Here is an 8,231-nt window from a genome sequence, read left to right as displayed (position 1 = left end):
TCTTCTGTGCTGAAGACACCCTTCTGGGGCAAGACGTGCTTCAGTGGGGCTTTGGTGCTCACTGAGTCTGCCCCCTGAGTGTGTCCCTTACGGATCTGAGGAGTTGTAATCTGGATGGTCCCACTCTGACCACTGGGTACACTGGCTCTTGGATCTCTAAGGAGGTGCTAGTTTAGCCTCTGCCTGAGGTACCCAGCAGGAGCTATGGAGAGATATACAGATTCCTCTCCTTTGGGATTTGGAGGTGCCCAGATGAGGCCCAGCTGTGATTCAATACAAGCTGCTATGGGGCCTTGGGCCTTCTTTTTCTGACCCAGCTGCAGTTTGTTAGGTAATTTTAGATTGCACAGGGCCAGGCCATTCATATGCAAAAGTCTCTGAGATCAGCTTGGGTGGGGTGGGGTCTCAGGAAATCAACAGGGCAGAGAAAACAGTTATGGCTGATCCTCAGCCCTGCCCTAAGAGGCCCCAGGTCTCAGAGTCTCACAGTAGTCACTGCAAGCACCTCTGAGAGAAAGCCGCCCTAGAGTTCTGCCCTATGCCAAACAGACCAGTTTCTCCCCATATGAGTCTGGGTCCCCAGAGACTTGCCTGTAACTGGAGTTCATAGCAGTCAGGAGCTTTTGTCTCCCTCCTGATTGAAAAAGACAACCTTGTCCTTAATTGCCAGCCCTTTCTGCGTGCGCCTCCATACCTCTGCACTTTACATCTGCACCTCCTCTGAGTCTCAGTGTGCTTTTCTCTTTCCTTCTAGTTGTAGAATTTCCACTCAGCCAGTCTTCCTGTGGTTCTGGGTGATGTCCGTTTTGTCTTTTAGTTGTATTTTTGAAGTGGTTGTGCAAGGCAGAAATTTCAGCTATTTACCTGTGCCACCATCTTGGTTTCCTCTAATATTGACTTATTTTTATTGTGAGAGGGTTTGACATTTCTCTTTACATAGCCCTATATCTGAAGCAGTGATTCTTAAGGGTACACCAACTGAGAAATTATAAAGTTATCTCAGGAGATTACACTGTCAAAAGTCTGACATTCCACTTAAGGAGTCCTCTCTCACTCCCCCCAAAAAACTGCATAGTAAGCCATTATCATAGATGGGAATGTGGTTTATCAGTGTGTAGGGGAAGTAAAAAGTGCTTAAAAACTGATGATCAATAATAGCAAGGCTGACAAATGTACGCATGCATGGATATAAGGCTATATCACGGATAAAAGACAGGATGCTTGCTTGAGAAGAAACACATTAACTCATAAAATAATCAGGATACAGTGAATGTGTTAAACTGCTAGTTCACATTTTAAATTATTGCCACAAAATTCTAGAAAACAGGCCTGATAACCTTTATAGCATTCTGGGAAAGGAAGTGGGCCATTATAGAAGCAAAGTTACTTTGGATCAATCTTGAATGTTGTTTTAAGTTAACCTAGTTGCCCTTTATCCTTCCAACTCATTTTGTTCAGCAAAGTTATCTGTTCACAAGGTATCCAGGAAATGAGACACATATGCAAACAAACAAAAAAACAAACAAACAAACAAACAAACAAAACGCACCTGACCCCCCCCCCCCACACACACACACACACGAATACTAGTATAAGGTAGAAAGTGATAAGTTTCCCAAAATAAGTATGGCGTGTCAGGGACATTCATAGGTGGGAGAGATGAAATTACATTGGAGCAGAGTGTCAGGCAAAGCTTCATTAATCTCTAGACCTCTCAGCTCCTTTCCCAAGCACTAAAGCAGTTATTGATGTTTTGGGATAAGTTAGACACTGCCTTTTGGCAGTACTGCTATTTTTTAGAAAATGTATTATTAAGCCTTCTCAGTGTGTGATTTTTGGTTTCTTAAATGTGAACTTGTTACATTTTGGAGCCATAAATTTCTCTGTTGGAGTGCCTTACCCATTAGACAGTGGAAATTATTTTGGGAAAAGAGGTTATTCTGTTTTACTCAGTTCAGGCATGTGTTTTCTGAGTCTTTTCCATGCACATATATCTGCTACTCAATATGTATAGTGGAGATAGTTTAGGGCTTTGGGGGAAAGTTAGGGAGAACCACTATTCCTCAGCAGGCATTCGGGCAGCAGATGCAGAAGTGAGACAGTTATGTGGGCACTCCTGTACACACGGGCGTGCACACACACACACACACACAGCTGACTTGGCAGCTGTGAGCATGGGGGTGGGGAGACTCATTGCCTGTTAAGCCAAATCAAGTGCCTGCATGTCTCAGGCTGGATTGAAGCCTCCAGCGTGTTTGGAGTTAATTCCCATTAGGTTGGACTCCGCCCCTTTCTCCCAAAGGTAAAGCAGGGTTTTCAAGCAACCCTGCAAAGAGCAGCTGGGATTCCCATCCCCTTCTGACAAGCTGTAAGGAGAAGTTGTTTCTCAGATCTGAGTTTGAAGAGAGGAAACAAGTCAATCAGCCTTCGTGGCCAGAAGGTAAATTTGCAGCTTGGGCCAAATGCAATTGAAACAGCTGGATAAAAACTGCTTTGCTCTCCCCTTGCTCAGCCTCCTCCTCCCCTTCCTTTCCCAGGCTTCCCGTCCTTTCATCTCACAGCTCAGAGAAGCTGTTTCTTCCCAAAGGCAGCCTGGTACATTTTTGCTTCCACATAGTTTGTTGTTTGCACAGAGGCTAAACGGAATCAGGGCTTGGTTCCTATTTCATATTGACGTGGTTTGAGGACCTAAGGGTTAAATGCTAGTTGGTTTCCCCAGAAGAATTGGTAACTTGAGGAGAGGAAGTGCATGTCTCTGGGAGTGGATAGAGGGATTTTGTTCTGACTTGTCTGTGGAAGTAAAAGCGGATCTGGTTTGCTGATGTGCTGGGGTTGATCTCTTAGACTTGCCTAAACTGGGGCTATGAGACTGAAATGGGTTAATGGCGTTAAACTGAAATGCAGATGTCGAAATCAGTCGAGGCTAGAAATAAAAGAATGCATTCACTCAGTAAATATTTGTGAGTTCTTAACTATGTGCCAAGCATGATGACTTCCAGAAAACCTGAGATAGTTTAACTATAAATCCGTTCTTGAAAGAACACTGGGCCAACTGTTTCCATTTTGTGGTGAAAAACTGAAAGCAGAACGAAGACTAGGAGTGAGGAGAAATTACTTAGAGTGTTTGGGGAAACAGAGGGGGAGGAGAGTGATTTTCTACTTCTTAGATGACCTCAAGTCTTCTCTGATACTTATGCGAAATGGAGTATTCTCTGGTAGAGGGGAGAATTGACAGCTATCCTAGTGTTAGGTTGACCACAGATATTATTTCACTCTAACTTTACATTCTATTATCTCATTTTATAGAGGAAACTGAACCTCAGAGGTTTTAAGTGATCCTCTCAAGTTCATAGAACCTATAAGGGACAGACCTCAAGACTCTACCAGATCTGATTCCAAACTCTTGGCTCTTTTCCACTAAAACAGTATTTCTCAATCATTAGTTCCCATCAGAATCAACTGAGGATTAAAAAAATGCAAATCCCATAAGTTCTAATTTAGTGAATATGAGAAGGAATGTAATACTCTGCATTTTGAATAAGCATTCAAAGTGATTCTGGTGCAGAGGGTCTAGAGCCCCATTCTGAGAAACAGTCAATATGCCATGCTGCCTCTCATGTCTGCTGAAGTGGTCGGAGAAGCATTAGCTCACCTTCTTCCTACACTGTCCAGGTTCACTGAATGGAGGTGGTTAACTGTGATGGCATTTTATTCCCAGTTGAGGCCATGGTTAGAGGGACTACTGGGCCAATAATAATAGCAGAGCTGGGGCTAGAGCTTAAACAAGTGAGTAGATGGTTTACCAGTTAGCTCATTGCTGATAGTGCTTAACAATGTCTTGTCAAAGTAGGCCTATAGGAATAGTTTCTAACTTGTATAGGGTATGACACTCCTAGCCAATCAATTAAGCACTGAAAATAGTGGTACCTGTCAATCCAGAGTAATAACTGAGAAGATCTCCAATTGGCACCCTACTTTCCAAAGCAGAAGCTCAATGAACAGCATTTTTTTTTTCATGGAAGGGAGAAGGTCATATGAAATTTAGAGACATCATTCTAATCCCTACTTTTCTAACCTCAGACTCTAGAGCAAGAGAATAGCTCAGGGCCTGATATGGAGGATCTTTCTTATTTAAAAAAATATTTTTGTTGTGTTTAGAGAGGAAGGGAGAGGGAGGGAGAGAGAGAGATAGAAACATCAATGATGAGAGAGAATCATTGATTGGCTACCTCCTGCACACCCACCATTGGGGAGCCAGCCAGAAACCCAGGCATGTGCCCTGAACAGGAATCAAACCTTAACCTCCTGGTTCATAGGTTGACACTCAACCACTGAGCCATGCTGGCCAAGCTGGAGGGTTGTTTTTTTCCCCTGTGTGTTTTTTAAGTAAAATTGTCAAATGCTTTCATTAAATTTTTTGTGTGTTTTTCTTTATTTATGAAGATATTAAGATCATGTGATAATTATCTTTCTCTGACTGGCTTATTTCGCTTAGCATAATGTTCTCCAATTCCATCCATGCTGTTGCAAATGGTAAGAATTCCTTCTTTTTTTCCGCAGCGTAGTATTCCATTGTGTTATGGACTCTCTTCATCTCTGCATGGCCAACTTGATTGTTTGTAATTGACCTTATAGGTTGTCAATGACTCGATGGTCCTCTCTCTCTATTTACTCTCTCGCTTCTTGTCTTCTAATGCCTTAACTGCTTGTGATCACCCCCACCTCAGGATGAAAATATGAAAATAAATAAATAAACAAGTCCAACGCAGTTAGTTTTGCTAGTCTTTATACCCTAGGAAAAAATGAAAGAAGGAAGGAAAAAGCTTAGAAAGAGGATAGCAAGTATGAAAGCTGAGGAATTTGAAAGATAAGGCTTAAATTAAAAGTGAGGTCTTCTTAAGCAGAGAAGAGTAGAATGATGGTTGCCAGGGGTTTGGTGGAGGAGAAAATGAGGAATTGTTGCTCAATGGGTGCAAAGTTTTAGTTAGGCCATTGAATAAATTCTAGAGATCTTCTGTTTAACTTTGTGTCTATAGTTAATAATACAGTGTTGTGTACTTTAAAATACGTTGAGGATAGATCTTATGTTAAGTGCTCTTAATACACACACACACACACACACAGAACTTTTTGAAGGTTATGAATATGTTTAGTGCCTTAATTGTGTTCATGGTTTTATAGATATAGGCATATGTCTAAACTCATTGAGATGTATATTTTAAATATGTACATATTTTTCATATAGCAATTGTACCTCAAAAAAGCTTGAAAAAAGTGAGGTGTTCTTCAGAAAGTTGTGGATATACAAATGGGAAATAAAGCCTTTGGTGTAGCTACATCATGATATGATTTCAGGCAAAGCAGAACCTGAGGCAACTCTCTTTGTGAAGATACACAGAGAAGGAGGAACTTCCAAGGGACTCTGGTGGCAGTAAGTGAAGAGAGAAATTATTGGGAAGTAGAAATAGATCTCGTTTGAGGTTGTGTCTGAAACAGGCTACTTATATACCCAACTTGACACAAGGAGGCACATTGGGCAAAGACATTTTTCTGGAACAGGACTCTATTTGTGCACTGGAAACATATGCCTGTTTATCTTGCTCATTTCCTAGGGAAGTCTCAACACTGAGTATTTGTAACAGGGTTGGCACGTAGGCAATGCATACTATCTGGGGGCGTGAGTAGAAAGGCCTGTTCATATTTCTTTGCCAAAATCAGTGACAACAAAGCAGCTCCTTGCAGACCAGTCTGAACCAGCCATCTTATAGCCATGTTTTCCTCAGCAGCTGCATATCAGAGACTCCCTTTCTGACCACTTCATCTTCTGGTCATTAATTTGCTGGCTGTTTTGCCTGGGCCCTTGGTAAGGTATTGCTTTCTTTAACTCAGAAGTTGTATGGCAAGCTCAAGTGGGAACAAAAGGATTTTTAGTCTTCTTCTGTGGGGACTGGGGAGGAGGCTAGGTAGAGGAATGATTTGGTTTGTTTTTCTTCACCAAGAAAAATATAAGAGCAATACTTCCAGTTTTACTGACACTAAATAAGTGCCCACAGTGAGTAGGTACACACAAGAGTGCAGAGGTAAGAACAAATGATTAAAGACTGGGCAATGAGTCACCACAGGAAGAGTTAGAATACTCATTTTGGGGGAAGAGTGCCAACAGTAAGCTACAGCAATCATAGTTGATGAAGAGCTCTCATCTGGAGGAGATTGGCCAACCTGTTCTCCATTCCCTCTGAGGACCTGACCAAAGGAATTGTCATAAATTTTAGCAGAAAATGTTTAAAATGAGACATAAATAATTCTTGACAGTGAGAATTGTTAAGCTTCTGAGAAAAAAAAAATGTAGCCTTTTTCTTTAGAGTTCTTTAAAAGCAACCATTTGACATAAACAGGTTAGGTGGGTTTCCTGACTCATATAGTTTGAAGTGATCTCTACCCATGATCTGTGTTAGAATAACTACCATATCTCCAAAGCAGTAAACAGTAGTCTTTAGTAAGAATAGTAAATTCGGAACAGATTTTATGCTTTCACCCTGGTTGTTACAACTTTCTGGCCACTCTCACTGCTTCTCATATAACCACTCTCAGAAACAGGCATGTAATCCATTTAGGTGATGAACAAACTAATATATGAGGGACCATGTAACACCAAAGAGAGAGGGTCAATAACAAATCTATTAATACCTTGTTACTGGGCCAATTAGCATAACCACATTGTGAATTCCTGATTTCTGAAATCCAGTGTAGCTAGACATTCTAGGACATGGAAACAAAGCTATTGCATACATGAAATATACAAGAAGAATAAAGATATAAAGAAGCATAGAATTATTTGTGATTTTTTAAATTATTTTTTTGGTTAATCCTCTCCTGGGGATATTTTACCCATTGATTTTTAGAGAGAGTGGTAAGGAGGGTGGAAGGGAGATAGAGAAAGACAGAGAAACACTGATGTGAGAGAGACAGATCAATTGGTTGCCTCCCCCATGCACCCCAACTGGGGCCTGAGATAGAATCTGCAACCCAGTACATGCCCTTGACTAGGAATCAAACCTGAGACCTTTCAGTGCATAGGCCAAGGCTCTAGCCACTGAGCAACACCAGCCAGGGTGATTTTTATTTATGTGAGAGCAAAGACTTAGCTAGTTCCTGTGAATAAATTTGGTTTGCTTTGGAGGGACAAAGGGAAGTTACTCCATTGCAGATTATGCAGGAACTAAAAGCATTTACTTGAATGCACTTTTCTATCTGACACAGGTATCAATGAGCATGCACAGACTCCACACAGTCCATTGCTTCTCTATCCAGCCATAGAAGAAGCTGGGCTGGGGATTATTTTGTGTTCAGAAAACACTGAGCCATTGGATCTCTGAGATCTCTTCCTTGACTGCATAAGGTCAAGTCTATGATTCACAAAGGTTTACATTCAAAATATATAGGCTTTATCCCTCCATTGTTTAATTCTGTGATCACTTTTAACTCTTACTAGTATTGCTTGAATCCTGCAGAGAGAACATTTGCAAATCAAGTGTGACAGTGATTTCAACCTGCTGTCCATGGGCGGTGCTGGTTCACCACCCCTCTAGTCCTAGAGGGACATTCAAGTTTGGGACATTCCTAGTTTTATCACTGAAAGTCCCATATCCCAGGAAACTCCTTAGTCCCAGGCAAACTGGAATGGTTGGTCATCCTAGTCCTAAATGAAATAAGGACATGAGTTTTTCCTAATGTTGAACATATTTAATTTAAATTTTGAGAGCCAGTGAGTTTTTCTAAAACTAAATATATTTAATTTAAACTGAATTTTGTGATCCTGCCTTCCCAAATCTTGGCTTTAAGATACTATTTAGAAAAATAAAATTATGGTGACAGTGGTTGGTAGTGTTCTAATATTTTTATTAAAGTATTTTGATATACAATTTGATATTAGTTTCAGGTGTACAACATAGTGACTCTACATGTATATGTCTTATAAAGTATTCACCACAATATGTCTAGTAACTATCTGTCACTGTACACACTTATTGTGATATTATTGACTATATTAACTATGCTGTACATTACATCCCCATGACTTATTTTATAACTGAAATTTTTACTTCTTATTTCCTTTCACCTATTTCATCCATCTTCCCACCCCCACTCATGTAGCAACTATCGCTTTTTCCTCTATATCTAAGAGTCTGGTTCTGTCTTGGTTTTCTTTTTCATTTTTTAGTACATAAAGC

At 40.6% G+C, this 8,231-nt stretch overlaps 1 protein-coding gene across 1 annotated transcript in view; it reads left to right on the top strand.

The window, feature by feature from the left end:
• Positions 1-2,230: 2,230 nt before the first annotated feature.
• The window catches only part of LHFPL1 (lipoma HMGIC fusion partner-like 1), a gene marked incomplete at its 3' end in the record, with an annotated part of 22,662 nt that continues 16,661 nt past the window's right edge, over positions 2,231-8,231 (top strand). Inside the window, exon 1 of the mRNA XM_006774026.2 lies at positions 2,231-2,440. The remainder of the gene's footprint in view (positions 2,441-8,231) is intronic.

Source organism: Myotis davidii, unplaced genomic scaffold (genome assembly GCF_000327345.1).
Source record: "Myotis davidii unplaced genomic scaffold, ASM32734v1 scaffold406, whole genome shotgun sequence".
NCBI classification, from domain to species: Eukaryota; Metazoa; Chordata; class Mammalia; order Chiroptera; family Vespertilionidae; genus Myotis; species Myotis davidii.
Note: the sequence above shows the minus strand (reverse complement) of the source record. Positions and strands in the feature narration are given on the sequence as shown.